Source organism: Procambarus clarkii, chromosome 16 (genome assembly GCF_040958095.1).
Source record: "Procambarus clarkii isolate CNS0578487 chromosome 16, FALCON_Pclarkii_2.0, whole genome shotgun sequence".
Taxonomy (NCBI): domain Eukaryota; kingdom Metazoa; phylum Arthropoda; class Malacostraca; order Decapoda; family Cambaridae; genus Procambarus; species Procambarus clarkii.
This window is the reverse complement of record NC_091165.1, coordinates 576,375-604,252: the sequence shown is the minus strand read 5'-3', so window position 1 is coordinate 604,252 and position 27,878 is coordinate 576,375.

The following is a 27,878-nucleotide window of genomic DNA, read 5'->3' as shown; positions in this document are numbered from 1 at the left end:
ATATTTTGGAGCCAAATCATGGCTCTGTGCATGTATCTCTCCCCCTATTCCTCCCCCACTGTTACCCCCCCCCCTCTCCATCCCGTCAAACAGAGAAAATGGCGGCGAAAACGCTTTATTTACCCAGCCAAACCGTTCACCTCATTTGGACATACAACAGTAAATATTAATTATTACACCCGTTTAAACATTCACATGTCAGTCAGTTAGCCTAAATTCTCCTATATTCATTCATACATGACACTGCAATCATTGCAATTGTTTATAAATAACTAACTAACCCTGCTTGCTCCAAATTTTTTTCAGAAGGCAACTCCAGCGTGGCTTAGTCGGATAGAACATGTTCCTAATCCGGATAGACCTGCGTTCGAGCCTGTCGCAACGGATGCAACTACAGGGCACAGATAGATTTCTGTGATGTCCTCTCCTGTAGGAGCATCAGTTTCGATAGATTCTCTGGATAGCCGAAGATTGATTGACTGCTCCCTTGGAATGTGGGGAAGGGTTGAAATCCGGGGGCCCACGGACGGATACCTGGATGCACTGACCTCGGGCAGTTCTTTCAATTCACCTGGATTTCAGGTGGGGAGAAGGGAGGCAATTTGGGTCGACACAAATGGCTTCCTGGACCCAGAACTCCATGGATACATGTGTCCGTGTATCCTTGGATACATGTCCGTATATCACAGACAAGCATAGATAGTCACACGGATTGATCACACGGATACATTTCCGTGTGATCCGTGAATCCGTGTGATACGGGATTCGAATTCGATTGAATTCGTGGGTGGGGATAAGGATAAGGGAGGCAATTTGAGGGGACACAAATGGCTTCCTGGACCCAGAACCCCATGGATAACCCTAAACATAATAAGGTTACGAAATCCCATAAGATAAGATATACGGAAATCCCTAAGATACACGGATAGGTTCGTGTCACAGGTAACAGGGGGACGGAAGGGAGGGAGAAAGAGAGAGAGGGAGGGAGGAAGGGAGAGAGGGAGCTAGGGTATAATTAAATTTCAATTATCAATTTTATTAATTACAATTAAATTAATTTAACTCAATTTAATTGGAGCTAAAAATCTAGTTAAGATATCTTAATTTTAATTTATTAATTTAATTAATTTAATAAGTTTTAATATTAATGAGTTTAAATCTAGGGAGGGAAGGAGGGAGGTTTATTTTCTGTTGTTAGGTTAGCGTATTTTTAACCAACCTAACCAACCTAAACTAACCTAACCTAATATAATCAACTTTTTTTTTTAAGTTTATAAACCTTTATAACAATAATGTAAACTATATTAAAGAAAATTATTTAAAAAATTAAACTATATTAAATACAAGTTAAACTTGTTTCTTAACTTGTTCCTTGTTCCTCCCTCTATAAACCTTTAATAACTATAGGTTAAAATTAATAAGGACATTAACTCCATTAGGCAGGTTTAGGTTACAGGTTATGTTAAGTTTAGGTTTAGGTAAGGTTGGGAAATAAGTCAATGCTTTAAACAACCGACGGCTAAAAGGACAGACTCCAAGATTGATACTCTATCCTGCTGGATCGAGCATTAAATTATTATGCATTAAATTATTAAATTAAATTAAATTATTAAATTTTTAAAATATTAGCATTAAAGCTAAGCATTAAATTGGATCTATGTGTGTACTCACACATAGGTGAGTACACATAAATGAATAACATGTTCCTTCTCGTCTCACAATCGGGGATTCAAGGGTTCGAATCCTGGTCGGACAGGGTTGTAATTGTTGCTAGCGTTTCCTTTCACCCAATGCCTCTATTCACCTATAAGTATATAGTGAGTTACTTGCATCCTGGTAAGTGAGTGAGGGTTAGTCCTTGTTAGTTGGACCTTGTGGGGTAGGTGTTATAGGCCTAACATATGTATATATAAACTGCTTGTTCCACAACTCAGTGATTTTATATGTGTTTACTAAATGATGCCTAAGAGAGCATATCTAAGACCTAAAATTTGGCCATTTTAGATTACTTTTACTTGTAAATTATTTGAATTTATACCAAGGTCATATATGCTTTGAAGAGATTTGCTTAGGTTCTTTAATTATCGGTAGGTTGGTGGCATTAGCATACAATTTGTGCGAGATCAATAGCATCCCAACATTTCCATTTTGGAGAAACACTCCATGTGTTGTTGGTTTGACTAAATAGTTGCTATTTTGCTATTAGTTACTATTATTCCAAATTTGTGGATTTTAACTTCGAATCATAAAGCGAGGTTTCGTATTATTTAGATCCAAGAAAAGACATATGACAATGTTGTTTCCAATACAAATGATAAAAATAAATGTGTTTTCATTAGAATTAACTAAAATGTTCCTGATTTTCCGTTTATATTACCGATGGAAGATGGACACGTAAAACCGCTCTATTCCGGCTGAAACGTAGATCTCTTAAGCCTCTGCATCACTCTCTTGAGCCTTTGCATCACTCTCTTGAGCCTCTGCATCCCTCTCTTAAGCCTCTGCAACACTCTCTTCAGCCTCTGCATCACTCTCTTTAGCCTCAGCATCCTTCTCTTGAGCATCTGCATCCCTCTCTTCAGTCTCTGCAACACTCTCTTCAGCCTCTGCATCACTCTCTTGAGCCTTTGCATCACTCTCTTGAGCCTCTGCATCCCTCTCTTAAGGCTCTGCAACACTCTCTCCAACCTCTGCAGCACTCTCGTAAGCCTCTGCATCCCTTTTTGGAGCCTCTGCATCACTTTCTTAAGCCTCTGCATCCCTTTCTTGAGCCTCTGCATCACTCTCTTGAACTCCTGCATCCCTCTCATGAGCCTCTGCATCCCTCTCCTGAGCCTTTGCATCACTCTCTTAAGCCTCTGCATCACTCTCTTGAGCCTCTGCGTCACTCTCAAGAGCCTATGAATCCCTCTCTGGTGCCTCTGCATCCCTCACTTGAGCCTCTGCATCTCTCTCTTCAACCCCTGCATCCCTCTCTTGTGCCTCTGCATCACTCTCTTGAGCCTCTGCGTCACTCTGTTGAGCCCCTGCATCCTTCTCTTAAACCTCTGCATCACTCTCTTAAGCCTCTGCATTACTCTCGGAAGCCTCTGAATCACTCTCTTGAGCCCTCTCTTGAATTCCTGCATCCCTATCATGAGCCTCTGCATCCCTCTCTTGAGCCTTTGCATCACTCTCTTAAGCCTCTGCATCCCTCTCTTGAGCTTCTGCATCCCTCTCTTGAGCCTCTGCATCCCTCTCTTGGGCCTCTACATCCATCTCTTGAGCTTCTCCATCCCTCTCTTAAGCTTCTGCATCACTCTCTTAAGCCTTTGCATCTCTCTCTTCAGCATCTGCAACACTCCCTTGAGCCTCTGCATCCCTCTCTTAAGCCTCTGCATCACTCTCTTGAGCCTCTGCATCCCTCTCTTGAGTCTCTGCATCACTCTCTTAAGCCTCTGCATCCCTCTCTTCATCCTCTGCATCACTCTCTTGACCCTCTGCATCATTCTCTTGAGCCTCTGCATCACTCTCTTAAGCCTCTACATCATTCTCTTGAGCCTCTGCATCACTCTCTTGAGCCTTTGAATCACTCTCGTAAGCCTCTGCATCTCTCTCTTCAGAATCTGCATCACCCTCTTGAGCCTCTGCATCCCTCTCTTAAGCCTGTGCATCACTCACTTAAGCCTCTGCATCACTCTCTTCAGCCTCTGCATCCCTCTCTTGAGCCTCTGCATGTTTCTCCTAATCCTCTGCATCATTCTCTTGCGCTTCTGCATCACTCTCTTGAGCCTCTGCATCCCTCTCTTAAGCCTCTGCATCACTCTCCTAAACCTCTGCATCACTCTCTTTAGCCTCTGCATCACTCACGTGAACCTCTGCATCAGTCTCTTGAGCCTCTCCATCACTCTCTTAAGCCTCTGCATCACTCACTTGAGCCTCTGCATCACTCTCCTGAGCCTCTGCATCCCTTTCTTGAGCCTCTGCATCATTCTCCTAAGCCTCTCCATCCCTCACTTGAGCCTCTGCACCCCTCTCATGAGCCTCTGCATCACTCTCTTGAGCCTTTGCATCACTCTCTTAAGCCTCTGCATCCCTTTCTTGAACCCTTGCATCACTCTTTGTAGTCTCTGCATCCCTCTTTTAAGCCTCTGCATCCACTGTCTTGAGCCTCTGCATCACTCTCTTGAGCCTTTCCATCACTCTATTGAGCTTCTGCATCATTCTCACATGCCTCTCCAAAACTCTCTTTAGCCTCTGCATCACTCTCTTAAGCCTATGCATCCCTCTCTTCATCCTCTGCATCACTTTCTTGAGCCTCTGCATCATTCTCTTGAGCCTCTGCATCCCTCTCTTAAGCCTCTACATCATTCTCTTGAGCCTCTGCATGACTTTCTTGAGCCTCTGCATCACTCTCTTAAGCCTCTGCATCTCTCTCTTCAGCCTCTGCATCACTCTCTTGAGCCTCTGCATCCCTCTCTTAAGCCTCTGCATCACTCACTTAAGCCTCTTCATCACTCTCTTCAGCCTCAGCATCCCTCTCTTGAACCTCTGCATCATTCTCATAAGCCTCTGCATCACTCTATTGAGCCTCTGCATCACTATCTTGAGCCTCTGCATCTCTCTCTTAATCCTCTGCATCACTCTCTTAAGCCTCTGCATCCCTCTCTTGAGCCTCTGAATCCCTCTTTTGAGCCTCTGCACCACTCTCGCGAGCTTCTGCATCACTCTTTTCATCCTCTGCATCCCTCTCATCAGCATCTGCATCACTCTCTTGGGCCCCTGCATCCCTCTCTTTAGCCTCTGCATCACTTTCTTCAGGCTCTGCATCACCCTCATAAGCCTCTGCATCCCTCTCTTGAGCCTCTGCAACATTCTCTTCAGCCTCTGCATAACTCTCTTAAGCCTCTGCATCACTCTCTAGAGCCTCTGCATCATTCTCTTGAGCCTCTGCATCCTTCTCTTAAGCAGCAACATCATTCTCTTGAGCCTCTGCATCACTCTCTTGAGCCTCTGCATCACTCTCTTGAGCCTCTGCATCCCTCTCTTGAGTCTCTGCATCACTCTCTTAAGCCTCTGCATCCCTCTCTTCATCCTCTGCATCACTCTCTAGAGCCTCTGCATCATTCTCTTGAGCCTCTGCATCCTTCTCTTAAGCAGCTACATCATTCTCTTGAGCCTCTGCATCACTCTCTTGAGCCTCTGCATCCCTCTCTTGAGTCTCTGCATCACTCTCTTGAGCCTCTGCATCACTCGCTTGAGCCTCTGCATCACTCTCCAGAGCCTCTCCATCCCTCACTTGAGCCTCTGCATCCCTCTCATGAGCCTCTGCATCACTCTCTTGAGCCTTTGCATCACTCTCTTGAGCCTCTGCATCCCTCTCTTAAGCCTCTGCAACACTCTCTTCAGCCTCTGCATCACTCTCTTAAGCCTCTGCATCCCTCTCTTGATCCTCTGCAATACTCTCTTGAGCCTCGGCATCACTCTCTTGCGCCTCTGCAACACTCTCTTCAGCCTCTTCATCACTCTCTTGAGGCCTCTGCATTACTCTCTTAAGCATCTGAATCCCTCTCTTGAGCCTCTGCATCACTCTCTTGATCCTCTGCATCACTCTCTTGAGCCTCTGCATCACTCTCTTAAGCCTCTGCATCACTCTCTAGAGCCTCTGCATCACTCTCTTCAGCTTCTGCATCACTCTCTTATGCCTCTGCTTTCCCTCTCTTGATCCTCAGCATCACTCTCTTGAGCCTCTGCATCCCTCTCTTGAGCCTCTGCATCACTCTCTTTAACTCCTGCATCCCTCTCATGAGCCTCTGCTTCCCTCTCCTGAGCCTTTGTATCACTCTCCTAAGCCTCTGCATCCCTCTCTTGAGCCTCTGCGTCACTCTCAAGAGCCTCTGCATCCCTCTCTTCTGCCTTTGCATCCCTCACTTGAGCCTCTGCATCCTTCTCTTGAGCCTCTGCATCCCTCTCTTAAGCCTAAGGAATAGGATCGAAATATCGGTAAAAATGAATATATTTACGTAATATCAAACTAAATGAAAAACGTGAAAAAAGTCACTATTTAACCATATTTGAGGATTTTAACTTCAAATCATAGAGCGAGGTTTCGTGTTATTTAGATTCAAGAAAAGACATATGACAATGTTGCTTCCAATACAAATGATAAAAATCAATGTGTTTTCATTAAAATACTCTAAAATATTTCTGATTTTCCGTTTATATTACCGATGGAAGATGTACAAGTAAAACCGCTCTAATCCGGCTGAAACGTCGATATATGCAATAAAAACAGAACTTCTCCCCTTTTCAATATCTTACTCAGTTTTTTAACGAGAAACAAATAGTTGATTGAAAATGAAGTATTTAATGTTAATTTCTAATCAATTATGTGTTTGCATCTTTTTTATCGTATATATATTGAATTATTAACAATAAACTGAAAATTCACAAAAACGTGGAAAAACGGCAAAATATTGCCTAATTCGATGATATTTTGTTAAAATCAAATAAAGGAAAAGTGGATGATAAACGTCAAAATATTGCTATATTCGATGATTTTTAGTACGAAACAAAATGCAAGAAAACTTACTTAAAATGCAATATTATGCAAAATTCTGAGATTTAAAGGTCAAATCACCAATCGTGATACTACATGAAATAGAATCGAAATATTGGTAAAAACGAATTTATTCACGTGAAGTCACACTACATGAAAAACGTGAACAAAATCGCTCTATTACCATATTTGAGGATTTTAACTTCAAATCATAAAGCGAGGTTTCGTATTATTTAGATCTTAGAAAAGACATATAAAAATGTTGTTTCCAATACAATTGGTAAAAATCAATGTTTTTATTAGAATTGACTAAAATGTTCTTGATTTTCCGTTTATATTACCGATGGAAGATGTACACGTAAAACAGCTTGAATCCGGGTGAAACGTCGATATATGCAATAAAAACAGAACTTCTCCCCTTTTCAATATCTTAGTAAGTATTTTATCGCGAAACAAATAGTTGATTGAAAATGAAGTATTTAAGGTTTTTTTCTAATGAATTATGTGTTTGCATCATTTTTATCGTATATTTAATGAATTATTAACTATAAACTGAAAATTCACAAAAACGTGGAAAAACGGCAAAATATTGCCTAATTAGATGGTATTTTGTTTAAATCACATAAAGGAAAAAAGGATGATAAACGTCAAAATATTGCTAAATTCAATGATTTTTAGTGCGGAACATAACGCAAGATAACCTGCTTAATAATGCAAAATTTGCGAAATTCTGAGATTTAAAGGCCAAATCACATATCGTGAGAAAACATGAAGTATTAACGAAATATTGGGAAAAAAGGATATATATACGGAATGTCATCCTACATGAAAAACGTGAAAAAATCGCTATATTACCAAATTTGAGGATTTTAACTTCAAATCATAAAGCGAGGTTTCGTATTATTTAGACCCTAGAGAAGACATATAAAGATGTTGTTTCCAATATAAATGATAAAAATCAATGTGTTTTCATTAGAATTAACTAAAATGTTCCTGATTTTCCGTTTATATTACCGATGGAAGATGTACACGTAAAACCGCTCTAATCCGGCTGAAACGTCAATATATGCAATAAAAACAGAACTTCTCCCCTTTTCAATATCTTACTCAGTATTTTAACGAGAAACAAATTGTTGATTAAAAATGAAGTATTTATTGTTAATTTTTAATCAATTATGTATTTGCATCATTTTTATCGTATATATATTGAATTATTAACAATAAACTGAAAATTCACAGAAACGTGGAAAAACGGCAAAATATTGCCTAATTCGATGATATTTTGTTAAAATCAAATAAAGGAAAAGGGGATGATAAACGTCAAAATTTTGCTATATTCGATGATTTTTAGTACGAAACAAAATGCAAGAAAACTTACTTAAAATGCAATATTATGCAAAATTCTGAGATTTAAAGGCCAAATCACATATCGTGATACTACATGAAATAGAATCGAAATATTGGTAAAAACGAATATATTCACGTGAAGTCACACTACATGAAAAAACGTGAACAAAATCGCTCTATTACCATATTTGAGGATTTTAACTTCAAATCATAAAGTGAGGTTTCGTATTATTTAGATCATAGAAAAGACATATAAAAATGTTGTTTCCAATACAATTGATAAAAATCAATGTGTTTTTATTAGAATTGACTAAAACGTTCCTGATATTCTGTTTATATTTCCGATAAAAGATGTACACGTAGAACTGCTTGAATCCGGCTGAAACGTCGATATATGCAATAAAAACAGAACTTCTCCCCTTTTTCAATATCTTACTGAGTATTTTATCGAGAAACAAATAGTTGATTGAAAATGAAGTATTTAAGGTTTTTTTCTAATCAATTATGTGTTTGCATAATTTTTATCGTATATTTAATGAATTATTAACAATAAACTGAAAATTCACAAAAACTTGGAAAACCGGCAAAATATTGCCTATTTCGATGGTATTTTGTTTAATTCACATAAAGGAAAAAAGGGTGATTAACGTCAAAATATTGCTAATTTCAATAATTTTTAGTACGAAACAATACGCAAGAAAACTTGCTTAAAAATGCAAAATATGCGAAATTCTGAGATTTGAAGGCCAAATCACACATCGTGAGAAAACATGAAGTATTATCGAAATATTGGTATACATGAATATATTTACGTACAATCACACTACATGAAAAACGTGAAAAAAATCGCTATATTACCAAATTTGATGATTTTAACTTCAAATCACAAAGTTGATTTAAAGTTGTAAAGTTCCATATTATTTAGATCCTACAAAAGACATAAATATGTTGTTTCCAATACAAATGATAAAAATCAATGTGTTTTCATTAAAATACTCTAAAATATTTCTGATTTTCCGTTTATATTACCGATGGAAGATGTACAAAAAAAACCGCTCTAATCCGGCTGAAACGTCGATATATGCAATAAAAACAGAACTTCTCCCCTTTTCAATATCTTACTCAGTTTTTTAACGAGAAACAAATAGTTGATTGAAAATGAAGTATTTAATGTTAATTTCTAATCAATTATGTGTTTGCATCTTTTTTATCGTATATATATTGAATTATTAACAATAAACTGAAAATTCACAAAAACGTGGATAAACGGCAAAATATTGCCTAATTCGATGATATTTTGTTAAAATCAAATAAAGGAAAAGTGGATGATAAACGTCAAAATATTGCTATATTCGATGATTTTTAGTACGAAACAAAATGCAAGAAAATTTACTTAAAATGCAATATTATGCAAAATTCTGAGATATAAAGGCCAAATCACATATCGTGATACTACATGAAATAGTATCGAAATATTGGTAAAAACGTTTATATTCACGTGAAGTCACGCTACATGAAAAACGTGAACAAAATCGCTATATTACCATATTTGAGGATTTTAACTTCAAATCATAAAGTGAGGTTTCGTATTATTTAGATCATAGAAAAGACATATAAAAATGTTGTTTCTAATACAATTGATAAAAATCAATGTGTTTTTATTAGAATTGACTAAAATGTTCCTGATTTTCTGTTTATATTACCGATAAAAGATGTACACGTAAAACTGCTTGAATCCGGCTGAAACGTCGATATATGAAATAAAAACAGAACTTCTCCCCTTTTCAATATCTTACTGAGTATTTTATCGAGAAACAAATTGTTGATTGAAAATGAAGTATTTAAGGTTTTTTTTTCTAATCAATTATGTGTTTGCATAATTTTTATCGTATATTTAATGAATTATTTACAATAAACTGAAAATTCACAAAAACTTGGAAAAACGGCAAAATATTGCCTAATTCGATGGTATTTTGTTTAATTCACATAAAGGAAAAAAGGGTGATTAACGTCAAAATATTGCTAAATTCAATGATTTTTAGTACGAAACAAAACGCAAGAAAACCTGCTTAATAATGCAAAATTTGCATCACTCTCTTGAGCCTCTTCATCATTCTCCTGAGCCTATGCATCCCTCTCTTAAGCCTCTACATCATTCTCTTGAGCCTCTACATCCCTATCCTCAGCCTTTGCATAACTCTCTTATGCCTTTGCATCCCTCTCTTGAGCCTCTGCATCCCGCTCTTGAGCCTCTGCATCCCTCTCTTGAGCCTGTTCATCCCTCTCCTGAGCCTCTGCATCTCTCTCTTGAGCCTCTGCACCACTCTCTTAAGCCTCTGCATCACTCTCGTAAGCTTCTGCATCGCTCTCTTAAGCCCCTGCATCACTCTCGTAAACCTCTGAATCACTCTCTTGATCCTCTCTATCACTCTCTTGAGCACCTGCATCCCTCTATTGAGCCTCTGCATCACTCTCTTGGGCCTCTGCTTCCCTCTCTTAAGCCTCTGCAATACTCTCTTCAGCCTCTGCATCCCTCTCTTGATCATCTGCATCAATCTCGTAAGCCTCTGCATCACTCTCTTGAGCCTCTGCATAACTCTCTTGAGCCTCTGCATCACTCTCTTGAGACTCTGCATCCCACTTTTAAGCCTCTGCATCACTCTCTTAAGCCTCTGAATCACTCTCTTGAGCCTCTGCATAACTCTCTCGAGCCCCTGCATCCCTCTCTCAAGCCTCTGCATCACTCTCTTGAGCCTCTCTATCACTCTCTTGAGCCCCTGCATCCCTCTATTGAGCCCCTGCATCACTCTCTTGAGTCTCTGCATCACCCTCTTAAGCCTCTGCATCCCTCTTTTGAGCCTCAGCAACACTTTCTTAAGCCTCTGCATCCCTTTCTTGAGCCTCTGCATCTCTCTCTTGAACTCCTCCATCCCTGTCATGAGCCTTTGCATCCTTCTCTTGAGCATTTGCGTCACTCGCTTTAGCCTCTGCATCCCTCTCTTGAGAGTCTGCATCACTCTCAAGAGCCTCTGCGTCCTTCTCTTGTGCCTCTGCATCCCTCTCTAGAGCCTCTGCATCCCTCTCTTGAGCCCCTGCATCCCTCTCTAGAGCCTCTGCATCCCTCTCTTGAGCCTTTGCATCACTCTCTTAAGCCTCTGCATCACTCTCGTAAGCCTCTGAATCACTCTCTTGAGCCTCTGCATCCCTCACTTGAGATTCTGAATCACTCTCTTGAGCCTCTGCATCCCTCTCTTAAGCCTCTGCATCACTATCACAAGCCTCTGAATTACTCTCTTGAGCCTCTACATCCCTCTTTTGAGCATCTGCATCCCTCTCTTAAGCCTCTGCATCACTCTCTTGAGCCTCTGCATCACTCACTTGAGCCTCTACATCACTCTCTTGGTCCTCTGCGTCCCTCGCTTAAGGCTCTGCAACACTCTCTTGAGCCTCTACATCCCTCTTTTGATCCTCTGAATCCCTCTCTTGAGGCCTCTGCATAACTCTCTCGAGCCTCTGCATCACTCTTGATTCTCTGCATCACTCTCGTAAGCCTCTGAATCACTCTCTTGAGCCTCTGCATCCTTCACTTGAGCCTCTGAATCTCTCTCTTGAGCCTCTGCATCCCTCTCTTAAGCCTCTGCATCACTATCGCAAGCCTCTGAATCACTCTTTTGAGCTGCTACATCCCTATTTTCAGCCTCTGCATCCCTCTGGTAAGCCTCTGCTTCACTCTCTTGAGCCTCTGCATCACTCTCTTGAGCCTCTACATCACTCTCTTGGTCCTCTGCTTCCCTCTCTTAAGCCTCTGCAACACTCTCTTGAGCCTCTACATCCCTCTTTTGAGCCTCTGAATCCCTCTCTTGAGGCCTCTGCATAGCTCTCTCGAGCCTCTGCATCACTCTCTCGATTCTCTGCATCACTCTCGTAAGCCTCTGAATCACTCTCTTGAGCCTCTGCATCACTCTCTTGAGCCTCTTCATCACTCTCTAGAGCCTCTGCATCATTCTCTTCAGCCTCTGCATCACTCTCTTAAGCCTCTGCTTCCCTCTCTTGATCCACTGCATCACTCTCTTGAGCCTCTGCATCCCTCTCTTGAGCCTCTGAATCCCTCTTTTGAGCCTCTGCATCACTCTCTCGAGCCTCTGCATCACTCTCTTGAGCCTCTGCATCACTCTCTTAAGCCTCTGCATCCATCTCTTGAGCCTCTGAATCGCTCACTTGAGCCTCTGCATCACTCTCTTCAGCCTCTGCATAACTCTCTTAAGCCTCTGCATCACTCTCTTAAGCTTCTGCATCACTCTCTTGAGCCTCTACATCCCTCTCTTGAGCCTCTGCATCACTCTCGTAAGCCTCTGCACCACTCTCTTGAGCCTCTGCATCCCTCGCTTGAGCCTCTGCATCACTCTCTTGAGCCTCTGCATCACCCTCTTAAGCCTCTTTATCCCTATTTTGAGCCTCTGCATCACATTTTTAAGCCTCTGCCTCACGCTCATGAGCCTCTGCATCCCTCTCGTGAGCCTCTGCATCCCTCTCTTGAGCCTTTGCATCACTCTCTTAAGCCTCTGCATCACTCTCTTGAGCCTCTGCATCCCTCTCTTGAGCCCCTGCATCCCTCTCTTATGCCTCTGCATCACTCTCTTAAGCCTCTGCATCACTCTCTTGAGCCTCGGTATCCCTCTCTTATGCCTCTGCATCACTCTCTTGAGCCTCTTCATCACTCTCTCCAATCTTTGCATCCCTCTCTTGATTCTCTGCATCATTCTCCTAAGCCTCTGCATCACTCTCTTGAGCTTCTGCATCACTCTCTTGAGCCTCTGCATCCCTCTCTTAAGCCTCTGCATCACTCTCATAAGACTCTGCATCACTCTTTTCAGCCTTTTCATTACTCTCTTGAGCCTCTGCATCACTCTCTTCAGCCTCTCTATCACTCTCTTAATCCTCTGCATCACTCTCAGGAGCTCCTGCATCACTCTCTTAAGCCTCTGCATCCCTCTCTTGAGCCTCTGCATCATTCTGCTAAGCCTCTCCATCCCTCACTTGAGCCTCTGCATCCCTGTCATGAGCCTCTGCATCCCTCTCTTGAGCCTCTGCATCACTCTTTTGAGTCTCTGCATCCCTCTCTTAAGCCTCTGCATCCCCTGTCTTGAGCCTCTGCATCACCCTCTTGAGCCCCTGCATCACTCTCTTGAGCCTCTGCATCCCACTCTTAAGTCTCTGCAACAATCTCTTCAGCCTCTGCATCACTCTCTTAAGCCTCTGCATCCCTCTCTTCATCCTCTGCATCACTCTATTGAGCCTCTGCATCATTCTCTTGAGCCTCTGCATCCCTCTCTCAAGCCTCTACATCATTCTCTTGATCCTCTGCATCACTCTCTTGAGCCTCTGCATCACTCTCTTAAGCCTCTGCATCTCTCTCTTCAGCCTCTGCATGACTCTCATGAGCCTCTGCATCCCTCTCTTAAGCCTCTGCATCACTCACTTAAGCCTCTGCATCACTCTCTTGAGCCTCTGCATCCCTCTCTTGAGCCTCTGCATCATTCTCCTAAGCCTCTGCATCACTCTCGTGAGCCTCTGCATCACTCTCTTGAGCCTCTGCATCCCTTTCTTAGACCTCTGCATCACTCTCTTAAGCCACTGCATCCCTCACATGAGCCTCTGCATCCCTCTCTTGAGCCTTTGCATCATTCTCTTAAGCCTCTGCATCACTCTCTTGAGCCTCTGCATCCCTCTCTTGAGCCCCTGCATCCCTCTCTTATGCCTCTGCACCACTCTCTTAAGCCTCTGCATCACTCTCTTGAGCCTTGGCATCCCTCTCTTAAGCCTCTGCATCACTCTCTTGAACCTCTTCATCACTCTCTCGAATCTCTGCATCCCTATCTTGAGCCTCTGCATCATTCTCCTAAGCTTCTGCATCACTCTCTTGAGCTTCTGCATCACTCTCTTGAGCCTCTGCATCCCTCTCTTAAGCCTCTGCATCAATCTCTTGAGCTTCTGCATCACTATCTTGAGGCTCTTCATCACTGTATTAAACCTCTGCATCCCTCTCTTCATCCTCTGCATCACTCTTTTGAGCCTCTGCATCCCTCTCTTTATCCTCTGCATCACTCGTTTGAGCCTCTGCATCATTCGCTTGAGCCTCTGCATCCCTCTCTTAAGCCTCTACATCATTCTCTTGAGCCTCTGCATCACTCTCTTGAGCCTCTGCATCACTCGCTTAAGCCTCTGCATCTCTCTCTTCAGCCTCTGCATCACTCTCTTGAGCCTCTGCATCCCTCTCTTAAGCCTCTGCATCACTCACTTAAGCCTCTGCATCCCTCTCTTGAGCCTCTGCATCATTCTCCTAAGCCTCTGCATCACTCTCTTGTGCCTCTGCATCACTCTCTTGAGCCTCTGCATCCCTCTCTTAGGCCTCTGCATCACTCTCTTAAGCCTCTGCATCCCTCTCATGAGCCTCTGCATCCCACTCTTGAGCCGTCTGTATCATTCCCTTAAGCCTCTGCATCACTCTCTTGAGCCTCTGCATCCCTCTCTTGAGCCCCCGCATCCCTCTCTTATGCCTCTCCATCACTCTCTTAAGCCTCTGCATCACTCACTTCAATCTCTGCATCCCTCTTTTGAGCCTCTGCATCATTCTCCTAAGCCTCTGCATCACTCTCTTGACCTTCTGCATCACTCTCTTGAGCCTTGGCATCCCTCTCTTGAGCCTCTGCATCACTCTTTTGAGCCTCTTCATCACTCTCTTCAATCTCTGCATCCCTCTCTTAAGCCACTGCATCACTCTCTTAGGCCTCTGCATCACTCTCTTTAGCCTCTGCATCACTCTCTTGAGCCTCTGCATCACTCTCTTGAGCCTCTCCATCACTCTCTTAATCCTCTACATCATTCTCCTGAGCACCTGCATCCCTCTCTTGAGCCTCTGCATCACTCTCTTGAGCCTCTGCATCCCTCTCTTACGCCTTTACATCACTCTCTTAAGCCTCTGCATCCCTCTCATGAGCCTCTGCATCCCTCTCTTGAGCCTTTGCATCATTCTCTTAAGCCTCTGCATCACTCTCTTGAGCCTTTGCATCCCTCTCCTGAGCCCCTGCATCCCTCTCTTATGCCTCTGCATCACTCTCTTGAGCCTCTGCATCACTCTCTTGAGCCTCTGCATCCATCTCTTGAGCCTCTGCATCATTTTCGTAAGCCTCTCCATCTCTCACTTGAGCCTCTGCATCCCTCTCTTGAGCCTCTGCATCACTCTCTTGAGCCTCTGCATCATTCTCCTAAGCCTCTGCATCACTCTCTTGAGCTTCTGCATCACTCTCTTGAGCCACTGCATCCCTCTCTTAAGCCTCTTCATCACTCTCTTTAGCCTCTGCATCACTCTCTTTAGCCCCTGCATCACTCTCTTGTGCCTCTGCATCACTCTCTTGAGCCTTTCCATCACTCTCTTAATCCTCTCCATCACTCTCTTAATCCTCTGCATCACTCTCCTGAGCACCTGCATCACTCTCTTGAGCCTCTGCATCACTCTCTTGAGCCTCTGCTTCATTCTCCTAAGCCTCTCCATCTTTCACTTGAGCCTCTGCATCCCTCTCTTGAGCCTCTGGATCCCTCTCTTGAGCCTCTGCATCATTCTCCTAAGCCTTTGCATCAATCTCTTGAGCTTCTGCATCACTCTCTTGAGGCTCTTCATCACTCTCTTAAACCTCTGCATCCCTCTCTTCATCCTCGGCATCACTCTCTTGAGCCTCTGCATCATTCGCTTGAGCCTCTGCATCCCTCTCTTAAGCCTCTACATCATTCTCTTGAGCCTCTGCATCACTCTCTTAAGCCTCCGCATCTCTCTTCTCAGCCTCTGCATCACTCTCTTGAGCCTCTGCATCCCTCTCTTAAGCCTCTGCATCACTCTTTTGAGCCTCTTCATCACTCTCTTCAATCTCTGCATCCCTCTCTTGAGCCTCTGCATCATTCTCCTATGCCTCTGCATCACTCTCTAGACCTTCTGCATCACTCTCTTGAGCCTCTGCATCCCTCTCTTAAGCCACTGAATCACTCTCTTAGGCCTCTGCATCACTCTCTTTAGCCTCTGCATCACTCTCTTGAGCCTCTGCATCACTCTCTTGAGCCTCTCCATCACTCTCTTAATCCTCTACATCATTCTCCTGAGCACCTGCATCCCTCTCTTGAGCCTCTGCATCACTCTCTTGAGCCTCTGCATCCCTCTCTTACGCATTTACATCACTCTCTTAAGCCTCTGCATCCCTCTCATGAGCCTCTGCATCCCTCTCTTGAGCCTTTGCATCATTCTCTTAAGCCTCTGCATCACTCTCTTGAGCCTCTGCATCCCTCTCCTGAGCCCCTTCATCCCTCTCTTATGCCTCTGCATCACTCTCTTGAGCCTCTGCATCACTCTCTTGAGCCTCTGCATCCATCTCTTGAGCCTCTGCATCATTTTCGTAAGCCTCTCCATCTCTCACTTGAGCCTCTGCATCCCTCTCTTGAGCCTCTGCATCACTCTCTTGAGCCTCTGCATCATTCTCCTAAGCCTCTGCATCACTCTCTTGAGCTTCTGCATCACTCTCTTGAGCCACTGCATCCCTCTCTTAAGCCTCTTCATCACTCTCTTTAGCCTCTGCATCACTCTCTTTAGCCCCTGCATCACTCTCTTGTGCCTCTGCATCACTCTCTTGAGCCTCTCCATCACTCTCTTAATCCTCTCCATCACTCTCTTAATCCTCTGCATCACTCTCCTGAGCACCTGCATCACTCTCTTGAGCCTCTGCATCACTCTCTTGAGCCTCTGCATCCCTCTCTTGAGCCTCTGCATCATTCTCCTAAGCCTCGTTATCCCTCACTTGAGCCTCTGCATCCCTCTCATGAGCCTCTGCATTCCTCACCTGAGCCTCTGCATCAATCTCTTAAGCCTCTGCATCCCTCTTTTCATCTTCTGCATCACTCTCCTGAGCCTCTGCATCACTCTCTTGAGCCATTGCATCCCTCTCTTAAGCCTCTGCATCACTCACTTAAGCCTCTGCATCACTCTCTTCAGCCTCTGCATCCCTCTCTTGAGCCTCTGCATCATTCTCCTAAGCCACTGCATCACTCTCTTGAGCCTCTGCATCACTCTCTTCAACCTCTGCATTCCTCTCTTAGGCCTCTGCATCACTCACTTAAGCCTCTGCATCCCTCTCGTAAGCCTCTGAATCCCTCTTTTGAGCCTCTGCATCACTCTCTCGAGCCTCTGCATCACTCTCTTCATCCTCTGCATCCCTCTCTTGAGCATTTGCATCATTCTCTTGGGCACATGCATCCCTCTCTTGAGCCTCTGCATCACTCTCTTGAGGCTCTGCATCACCCTCTTAAGCCTCTTCATCCCTTTCTTGAGCGTCTGCAACACTCTTCAGCCTCTGCATCACTCTCTTAAGCCTCTGAATTCCTCTCTTGAGCCTCTAAATCCCTCTCTTGATCCTCTGCATCACTCTCTTGAGCCTCTGCATCACTCTCTTGAGCCTCTCCATCACTCTCTTAATCCTCTACATCATTCTCCTGAGCACCTGCATCCCTCTCTTGAGCCTCTGCATCACTCTCTTTAGCCTCTGCATCCCTCTCTTAGGCCTCTGCATCACTCTCTTAAGCCTCTGCATCCCTCTCATGAGCCTCTGCATCCCTCTCTTGAGCCTTTGCATCATTCTCTTAAGCCTCTGCATCATTCTCTTGAGCCTCTGCATCCCTCTCTTGAGCCCCTGCATCCCTCTCTTATGCCTCTGCATCACTCTCTTGAGCCTTTGCATCATTCTCTTAAGCCTCTGCATCATTCTCTTGAGCCTCTGCATCACTCTCTCGAGCCTCTGCATCCCTCTCTTGAGCCTCTGCATCATTCTCCTAAGCCTCTCCATCTCTCACTTGAGCCTCTGCATCCCTCTCTTGAGCCTCTGGATCCCTCTTCTGAGCCTCTGCATCATTCTCCTAAGCCTCTGCATCACTCTCTTGAGCTTCTGCATCACTCTCTTGAGCCACTGCATCCCTCTTTTAAGCCTTTGCATCACTCACTTAAGCCTCTGCATCACTCTCTTTAGCGTCTGCATCACATCCTTGAGCCTCTGCATCACTCTCTTGAGCCTCTCCATCACTCTCTTAATCCTCTCCATCACTCTCTTAATCCTCTGCATCACTCTCCTGAGCACCTGCCTCACTCTCTTGAGCCTCTGCATCACTCTCTTGAGCCTCTGCATCCCTCTCGTGAGCCTCTGCATCATTCTCCTAAGCCTCGTCATCCCTCACTTGAGCCTCTGCATCCCTCTCATGAGCCTCTGCATTCCTCACTTGAGCCTCTGCATCCCTCTCTTAAGCCTCTGCATCACTCACTTAAGCCTCTGCATCACTCTCTTTAGCCTCTGCATCCCTCTCTTGAGCCTCTGCATCATTCTCCTAAGCCTCTGCATCACTCTCTTGAGCCTCTGCATCACTCTCTACAACCTGTGCATCCCTCTCTTAGGCCTCTGCATCACTCTCTTAAGCCTCTGAATCCCTCTTTTGAGCCTTTGCATCCCTCTCTTGAGCCTCTGCATCATTCTCCTAAGCCTCTGCATCACTCTCTTGAGCCTCTGCATCACTCTCTACAACCTGTGCATCCCTCTCTTAGGCCTCTGCATCACTCTCTTCATCATCTGCATCCCTCTCTTGAGCATTTGCATCATTCTCTTGGGCCCCTGCATCCCTCTCTTGAGCCTCTGCATCACTCTCTTGAGGCTCTGCATCACCCTCTTAAGCCTCTGCATCACCCTCTTAAGCCTCTGCATCCCTCTCTTGAGCCTCTGCAACACACTCTTCAGGCTCTGCATCACTCTCTTAAGCCTCTGAATCCCTCTCTTGAGCCTCTAAATCCCTCTCTTGATCCTCTGCATCACTCTCTAGATCCTCTGCATCACACTCTTGAGCCTCTGCATCACTCTCTTGAGCCTCTGAATTACTCTCTTGAGCCTCTGCATCATTCTCTTAAGCCTCTACATCATTCTCTTGAGCCTCTGCATCATTCTCTTGAGCCTCTGCATCCCTCTCTTAAGCCTCTACATCATTTTCTTAAGCCTCTGCATCACTCTCGCAAGCCTCTGAATCACTCTCTTGAGCCTCTACATCCCTATTTTCAGCCTCTGCATCCCTCTCAAAAGCCTCTGCTTCACTCTCTTGAGCCTCTGCATCACTCTCTTGAGCCTCTACATCAATCTCTTGGTCCTCTGCTTCCCTCTCTTAAGCCTCTGCAACACTCTCTTGAGCCTCTACATCCCTCTTTTGAGCCTCAGAATCCCTCTCTTGAGGCCTCTACATAGCTCTCTCGAGCCTCTGCATCTCTCTCTCGATTCTCTGCATCACTCTCGTAAGCCTCTGAATCACTCTCTTGAGCCTCTGCATCACTCTCTTGAGCCTCAGCATCCCTCTCTTCAGCCTCTGCAACACTCTCATCAGCCTCTGCATCCCTCTCTTGAGCCTCAGAATTCCTCTTTTGAGCCTCTGCATCACTCACTCGAGCCTCTGCATCACTTTCTTGAGCCTCTGCATCCCCCTCTTGAGCCTCTGAATCCCTCTTTTTAGCATCTGCATCACTCTCTCGAGCCTCGGCATCACTCTCTTGAGCCTCTGCATCACTCTCTTAAGCCTCTGCATCCATCTCTTGAGCCTCTGAATCCCTCTCTTGAGCCTCTGCATCACTCTCTTGAGCCTCAGCATAACTCTCTTAAGCCTCTGCATCACTCTCTTAAGCTTCTGCATCACTCTCTTGAGCCTCTACATCCCTCTCTTGAGCCTCTGCATCACTCTCGTAAGCCTCTGCACCACTCTCTTGAGCCTCTGCATCCCTCGCTAGAGCCTCTGCATCACTCTCTTGAGCCTCTGCATCACCCTCTTAAGCCTCTTTATCCCTATTTTGAGCCTCTGCATCACATTTTTAAGCCTCTGCCTCACGCTCATGAGCCTCTGTATCCCTCTCGTGAGCCTCTGCATCCCTCTCTTGAGCCTTTGCATCACTCTCTTAAGCCTCTGCATCACTCTCTTGAGCCTCTGCATCCCTCTCTTGAGCCCCTGCAACCCTCTCTTATGCCTCTGCATCACTCTCTTAAGCCTCTGCATCACTCTCTTGAGCCTCGGTATCCCTCTCTTATGCCTCTGCATCACTCTCTTGAGCCTCTTCATCACTCTCTTCAATCTTTGCATCCCTCTCTTGATTCTCTGTAACATTCTCCTAAGCCTCTGCATCACTCTCTTGAGCTTCTGCATCACTCTCTTGAGCCTCTGCATCCCTCTCTTAAGCCTCTGCATCACTCTCATAAGACTCTGCATCACTCTCTTTAGCCTTTTCATTACTCTCTTGAGCCTCTGCATCACTCTTTTGAGCCTCTCTATCACTCTCCTAATCCTCTGCATCACTCTCCTGAGCTCCTGCATCACTCTCTTGAGCCTCTGCATCACTCTCTTAAGCCTCTGCATCCCTCTCTTGAGCCTCTGCATCATTCTGCTAAGCCTCTCCATCCTTCACTTGAGCCTCTGCATCCCTGTCATGAGCCTCTGCATCACTCTTTTGAGTCTCTGCATCCCTCTCTTAAGCCTCTGCATCCCCTTTCTTGAGCCTCTGCATCACCCTCTTGAGCCCCTGAATCACTCTCTTGCGCCTCTGCATCCCACTCTTAAGTCTCTGCAACACTCTCTTCAGCCTCTGCATCACTCTCTTAAGCCTCTGCATCCCTCTCTTCATCCTCTGCATCACTCACTTGAGCCTCTGCATCATTCTCTTGAGCCTCTGCATCCCTCTCTCAAGCCTCTACATCATTCTCTTGAGCCTCTGCATCACTCTCTTGAGGCTCTGCATCACTCTCTTAAGCCTCTGCATCTCTCTCTTCAGCCTCTGCATGACTCTCTTGAGCCTCTGCATCCTTCTCTTAAGCCTCTGCATCACTCACTTAAGCCTCTGCATCACTCTCTTCAGCCTCTGCATCCCTCTCTTGAGCCTCTGCATCATTCTCCTAAGCCTCTGCATCACTCTCGTGAGCCTCTGCATCACTCTCTTGAGCCTCTGCATCCCTTTCTTAGGCCTCTGCATCACTCTCTTAAGCCACTGCATCCCTCACATGAGCCTCTGCATCGCTCTCTTGAGCCTTTGCATCATTCTCTTAAGCCTCTGTATCACTCTCTTGAGCCTCTGCATCCCTCTCTTGAGCCCCTGTATCCCTCTCTTATGCCTCTGCACCACTCTCTTAAGCCTCTGCATCACTCTCTTGAGCCTTGGCATCCCTCTCATAAGCCTCTGCATCACTCTCTTGAACCTCTTCATCACTCTCTTCAATCTCTGCATCCCTATCTTGAGCCTCTGCATCATTCTCCTAAGCCTCTGCATCACTCTCTTGAGCTTCTGCATCACTCTCTTGAGCCTCTGCATCCCTCTCTTAAGCCTCTGCATCAATCTCTTGAGCTTCTGCATCACTCTCTTGAGGCTCTTCATCACTCTCTTAAACCTCTGCATCCCTCTCTTCATCTTCTGCATCACTCTTTTGAGCCTCTGCATCATTCGCTTGAGCCTCTGCATCCCTCTCTTAAGCCTCTACATCATTCTCTTGAGCCTCTACATCACTCTCATGAGCCTCTGCATCACTCTCTTAAGCCTCTGCATCTCTCTCTTCAGCCTCTGCATCACTCTCTTGAGCCTCTGCATCCCTCTCTTTAGCCTCTGCATCACTCACTTAAGCCTCTGCATCACTCTCTTCAGCCTCTGCATCCCTCTCTTGAGCCTCTGCATCATTCTCCTAAGCCTCTGCATCACTCTCTTGTGCCTCTGCATCACTCTCTTGAGCCTCTGCATCCCTCTCTTAGGCCTCTGCATCACTCTCTTAAGCCTCTGCATCCCTCTCATGAGCCTCTGCATCCCACTCTTGAGCCGTCTGTATCATTCCCTTAAGCCTATGCATCACTCTCTTGAGCCTCTGCATCCCTCTCTTGAGCCCCCGCATCACTCTCTTATGCCTCTCCATCACTTTCTTATGCCTCTGCATCACTCTCTTGAGCCTTGGCATCCCTCTCTTAAGCCTCTGCATCACTCTTTTGAGCCTCTTCATCACTCTCTTCAATCTCTGCATCTTTCTCTTGAGCCTCTGCATCATTCTCCTAAGCCTCTGCATCACTCTCTTGACCTTCTGCATCACTCTCTTGAGCCTCTGCATCCCTCTCTTAGGCCACTGCATCACTCTCTTAGGCCTCTGCATCACTCTCTTTAGCCTCTGCATCACTCTCTTGAGCCTCTGCATCACTCTCTTGAGCCTCTCCATCACTCTCTTAATCCTCTACATCATTCTCCTGAGCACCTGCATCCCTCTCTTGAGCCTCTGCATCACTCTCTTGAGCCTTTGCATCCCTCTCTTACGCCTTTACATCACTCTCTTAAGCCTCTGCATCCCTCTCATGAGCCTCTGCATCCCTCTCTTGAGCCTTTGCATCATTCTCTTAAGCCTCTGCATCACTCTCTTAAAGCCTCTGCATCCCTCTCTTGAGCCCCTGCATCGCTCTCTTATGCCTCTGCATCACTCTCTTGAGCCTCTGCATCACTCTCTTGAGCCTTTGCATCCATCTCTTGAGCCTCTGCATCATTTTCCTAAGCCTCTCCATCTCTCACTTGAGCCTCTGCATCCCTCTCTTGAGCCTCTGGATCCCTCTCTTGAGCCTCTGCATCATTCTCCTAAGCCTTTGCATCACTCTCTTGAGCTTCTGCATCACTCTCTTGAGCCACTGCATCCCTCTCTTAAGCCTCTTCATCACTCTCTTAAGCCTCTGCATCACTCTCTTTAGCCTCTGCATCACTCTCTTGTGCCTCTGCATCACTCTCTTGAGCCTTTCCATCACTCTCTTAATCCTCTCCACCACTCTCTTAATCCTCTGCATCACTCTCCTGAGCACCTGCATCACTCTCTTGAGCCACAGCATCACTCTCTTGAGCCTCTGCATCATTCTCCTAAGCCTCTCCATCTCTCACTTGAGCCTCTGCATCCCTCTCTTGAGCCTCTGGATCCCTCTCTTGAGCCTCTGCATCATTCTCCTAAGCCTTTGCATCACTCTCTTGAGCTTCTGCATCACTCTCTTGAACCACAGCATCCCTCTCTTAAGCCTCTGCATCACTCTCTTAAGCCTCTGCATCACTCTCTTTAGCTTCTGCATCTCTCTCTTGAGCCTCTGCATCACTCTCTTGAGCCTCTCCATCACTCTCTTAATCCTCTCCATCACTCTTAATCCTCTGCATCACTCTCCTGAGCACCTGCATCACTGTCTTGAGCCTCTGCATCACTCTCTTGAGCCTCTGCATCTCTCTCTTGAGCCTCTGCATCATTCTCCTAAGCCTCGCTATCCCTCACGTGAGCCTCTGCATCCCTTTCATGAGCCTCTGCATTCCTCACTTGAGCCTCTGCATCAATCTCTTAAGCCTCGGCATCCCTCTCTTCATCTTCTGCATCACTCTCTTGAGCCTCTGCATCACTCTCTTGAGCCTCTGCATCCCTCTCTTAAGCCTCTGCATCGCTCTCTTGAGCCTCTGCATCATTCTCCTAAGCCTCTGCATCACTCTCTTGAGCCTCTGCATCACTCTCTTCAACCTCTGCATTCCTCTCTTAGGCCTCTGCATCACTCACTTAAGCCTCTGCATCCCTCTCGTAAGCCTCTGAATCACTCTTTTGAGCCTCTGCATCACTCTCTCGAGCCTCTACATCACTCTCTTGATCCTCTGCATCCCTCTCTTGAGCATTTGCATCATTCTCTTGGGCCCATGCATCCCTCTCTTGAGCCTCTGCATCACTCTCTTGAGGCTCTGCATCACCCTCTTAAGCTCTGCATCCCTTTCTTGAGCCTCTGCAACACTCTTCAGCCTCTGCATCACTCTCTTAAGCCTCTGAATTCCTCTCTTGAGCCTCTAAATCCCTCTCTTGATCCTCTGCATCACTCTCTTGAGCCTCTGCATCCCTCTCTTAGGCCTCTGCATCACTCTCTTAAGCCTCTGCATCCCTCTCATGAGCCTCTGCATCCCACTCTTGAGCCGTCTGTATCATTCCCTTAAGCCTATGCATCACTCTCTTGAGCCTCTGCATCCCTCTCTTGAGCCCCCGCATCACTCTCTTATGCCTCTCCATCACTTTCTTATGCCTCTGCATCACTCTCTTGAGCCTTGGCATCCCTCTCTTAAGCCTCTGCATCACTCTTTTGAGCCTCTTCATCACTCTCTTCAATCTCTGCATCTTTCTCTTGAGCCTCTGCATCATTCTCCTAAGCCTCTGCATCACTCTCTTGACCTTCTGCATCACTCTCTTGAGCCTCTGCATCCCTCTCTTAGGCCACTGCATCACTCTCTTAGGCCTCTGCATCACTCTCTTTAGCCTCTGCATCACTCTCTTGAGCCTCTGCATCACTCTCTTGAGCCTCTCCATCACTCTCTTAATCCTCTACATCATTCTCCTGAGCACCTGCATCCCTCTCTTGAGCCTCTGCATCACTCTCTTGAGCCTTTGCATCCCTCTCTTACGCCTTTACATCACTCTCTTAAGCCTCTGCATCCCTCTCATGAGCCTCTGCATCCCTCTCTTGAGCCTTTGCATCATTCTCTTAAGCCTCTGCATCACTCTCTTAAAGCCTCTGCATCCCTCTCTTGAGCCCCTGCATCGCTCTCTTATGCCTCTGCATCACTCTCTTGAGCCTCTGCATCACTCTCTTGAGCCTCTGCATCCATCTCTTGAGCCTCTGCATCATTTTCCTAAGCCTCTCCATCTCTCACTTGAGCCTCTGCATCCCTCTCTTGAGCCTCTGGATCCCTCTCTTGAGCCTCTGCATCATTCTCCTAAGCCTTTGCATCACTCTCTTGAGCTTCTGCATCACTCTCTTGAGCCACTGCATCCCTCTCTTAAGCCTCTTCATCACTCTCTTAAGCCTCTGCATCACTCTCTTTAGCCTCTGCATCACTCTCTTGTGCCTCTGCATCACTCTCTTGAGCCTTTCCATCACTCTCTTAATCCTCTCCACCACTCTCTTAATCCTCTGCATCACTCTCCTGAGCACCTGCATCACTCTCTTGAGCCACAGCATCACTCTCTTGAGCCTCTGCATCATTCTCCTAAGCCTCTCCATCTCTCACTTGAGCCTCTGCATCCCTCTCTTGAGCCTCTGGATCCCTCTCTTGAGCCTCTGCATCATTCTCCTAAGCCTTTGCATCACTCTCTTGAGCTTCTGCATCACTCTCTTGAACCACAGCATCCCTCTCTTAAGCCTCTGCATCACTCTCTTAAGCCTCTGCATCACTCTCTTTAGCTTCTGCATCTCTCTCTTGAGCCTCTGCATCACTCTCTTGAGCCTCTCCATCACTCTCTTAATCCTCTCCATCACTCTTAATCCTCTGCATCACTCTCCTGAGCACCTGCATCACTGTCTTGAGCCTCTGCATCACTCTCTTGAGCCTCTGCATCTCTCTCTTGAGCCTCTGCATCATTCTCCTAAGCCTCGCTATCCCTCACGTGAGCCTCTGCATCCCTTTCATGAGCCTCTGCATTCCTCACTTGAGCCTCTGCATCAATCTCTTAAGCCTCGGCATCCCTCTCTTCATCTTCTGCATCACTCTCTTGAGCCTCTGCATCACTCTCTTGAGCCTCTGCATCCCTCTCTTAAGCCTCTGCATCGCTCTCTTGAGCCTCTGCATCATTCTCCTAAGCCTCTGCATCACTCTCTTGAGCCTCTGCATCACTCTCTTCAACCTCTGCATTCCTCTCTTAGGCCTCTGCATCACTCACTTAAGCCTCTGCATCCCTCTCGTAAGCCTCTGAATCACTCTTTTGAGCCTCTGCATCACTCTCTCGAGCCTCTACATCACTCTCTTGATCCTCTGCATCCCTCTCTTGAGCATTTGCATCATTCTCTTGGGCCCATGCATCCCTCTCTTGAGCCTCTGCATCACTCTCTTGAGGCTCTGCATCACCCTCTTAAGCTCTGCATCCCTTTCTTGAGCCTCTGCAACACTCTTCAGCCTCTGCATCACTCTCTTAAGCCTCTGAATTCCTCTCTTGAGCCTCTAAATCCCTCTCTTGATCCTCTGCATCACTCTCTTGAGCCTCTGCATCCCTCTCTTAGGCCTCTGCATCACTCTCTTAAGCCTCTGCATCCCTCTCATGAGCCTCTGCATCCCACTCTTGAGCCGTCTGTATCATTCCCTTAAGCCTATGCATCACTCTCTTGAGCCTCTGCATCCCTCTCTTGAGCCCCCGCATCACTCTCTTATGCCTCTCCATCACTTTCTTATGCCTCTGCATCACTCTCTTGAGCCTTGGCATCCCTCTCTTAAGCCTCTGCATCACTCTTTTGAGCCTCTTCATCACTCTCTTCAATCTCTGCATCTTTCTCTTGAGCCTCTGCATCATTCTCCTAAGCCTCTGCATCACTCTCTTGACCTTCTGCATCACTCTCTTGAGCCTCTGCATCCCTCTCTTAGGCCACTGCATCACTCTCTTAGGCCTCTGCATCACTCTCTTTAGCCTCTGCATCACTCTCTTGAGCCTCTGCATCACTCTCTTGAGCCTCTCCATCACTCTCTTAATCCTCTACATCATTCTCCTGAGCACCTGCATCCCTCTCTTGAGCCTCTGCATCACTCTCTTGAGCCTTTGCATCCCTCTCTTACGCCTTTACATCACTCTCTTAAGCCTCTGCATCCCTCTCATGAGCCTCTGCATCCCTCTCTTGAGCCTTTGCATCATTCTCTTAAGCCTCTGCATCACTCTCTTAAAGCCTCTGCATCCCTCTCTTGAGCCCCTGCATCGCTCTCTTATGCCTCTGCATCACTCTCTTGAGCCTCTGCATCACTCTCTTGAGCCTCTGCATCCATCTCTTGAGCCTCTGCATCATTTTCCTAAGCCTCTCCATCTCTCACTTGAGCCTCTGCATCCCTCTCTTGAGCCTCTGGATCCCTCTCTTGAGCCTCTGCATCATTCTCCTAAGCCTTTGCATCACTCTCTTGAGCTTCTGCATCACTCTCTTGAGCCACTGCATCCCTCTCTTAAGCCTCTTCATCACTCTCTTAAGCCTCTGCATCACTCTCTTTAGCCTCTGCATCACTCTCTTGTGCCTCTGCATCACTCTCTTGAGCCTTTCCATCACTCTCTTAATCCTCTCCACCACTCTCTTAATCCTCTGCATCACTCTCCTGAGCACCTGCATCACTCTCTTGAGCCACAGCATCACTCTCTTGAGCCTCTGCATCATTCTCCTAAGCCTCTCCATCTCTCACTTGAGCCTCTGCATCCCTCTCTTGAGCCTCTGGATCCCTCTCTTGAGCCTCTGCATCATTCTCCTAAGCCTTTGCATCACTCTCTTGAGCTTCTGCATCACTCTCTTGAACCACAGCATCCCTCTCTTAAGCCTCTGCATCACTCTCTTAAGCCTCTGCATCACTCTCTTTAGCTTCTGCATCTCTCTCTTGAGCCTCTGCATCACTCTCTTGAGCCTCTCCATCACTCTCTTAATCCTCTCCATCACTCTTAATCCTCTGCATCACTCTCCTGAGCACCTGCATCACTGTCTTGAGCCTCTGCATCACTCTCTTGAGCCTCTGCATCTCTCTCTTGAGCCTCTGCATCATTCTCCTAAGCCTCGCTATCCCTCACGTGAGCCTCTGCATCCCTTTCATGAGCCTCTGCATTCCTCACTTGAGCCTCTGCATCAATCTCTTAAGCCTCGGCATCCCTCTCTTCATCTTCTGCATCACTCTCTTGAGCCTCTGCATCACTCTCTTGAGCCTCTGCATCCCTCTCTTAAGCCTCTGCATCGCTCTCTTGAGCCTCTGCATCATTCTCCTAAGCCTCTGCATCACTCTCTTGAGCCTCTGCATCACTCTCTTCAACCTCTGCATTCCTCTCTTAGGCCTCTGCATCACTCACTTAAGCCTCTGCATCCCTCTCGTAAGCCTCTGAATCACTCTTTTGAGCCTCTGCATCACTCTCTCGAGCCT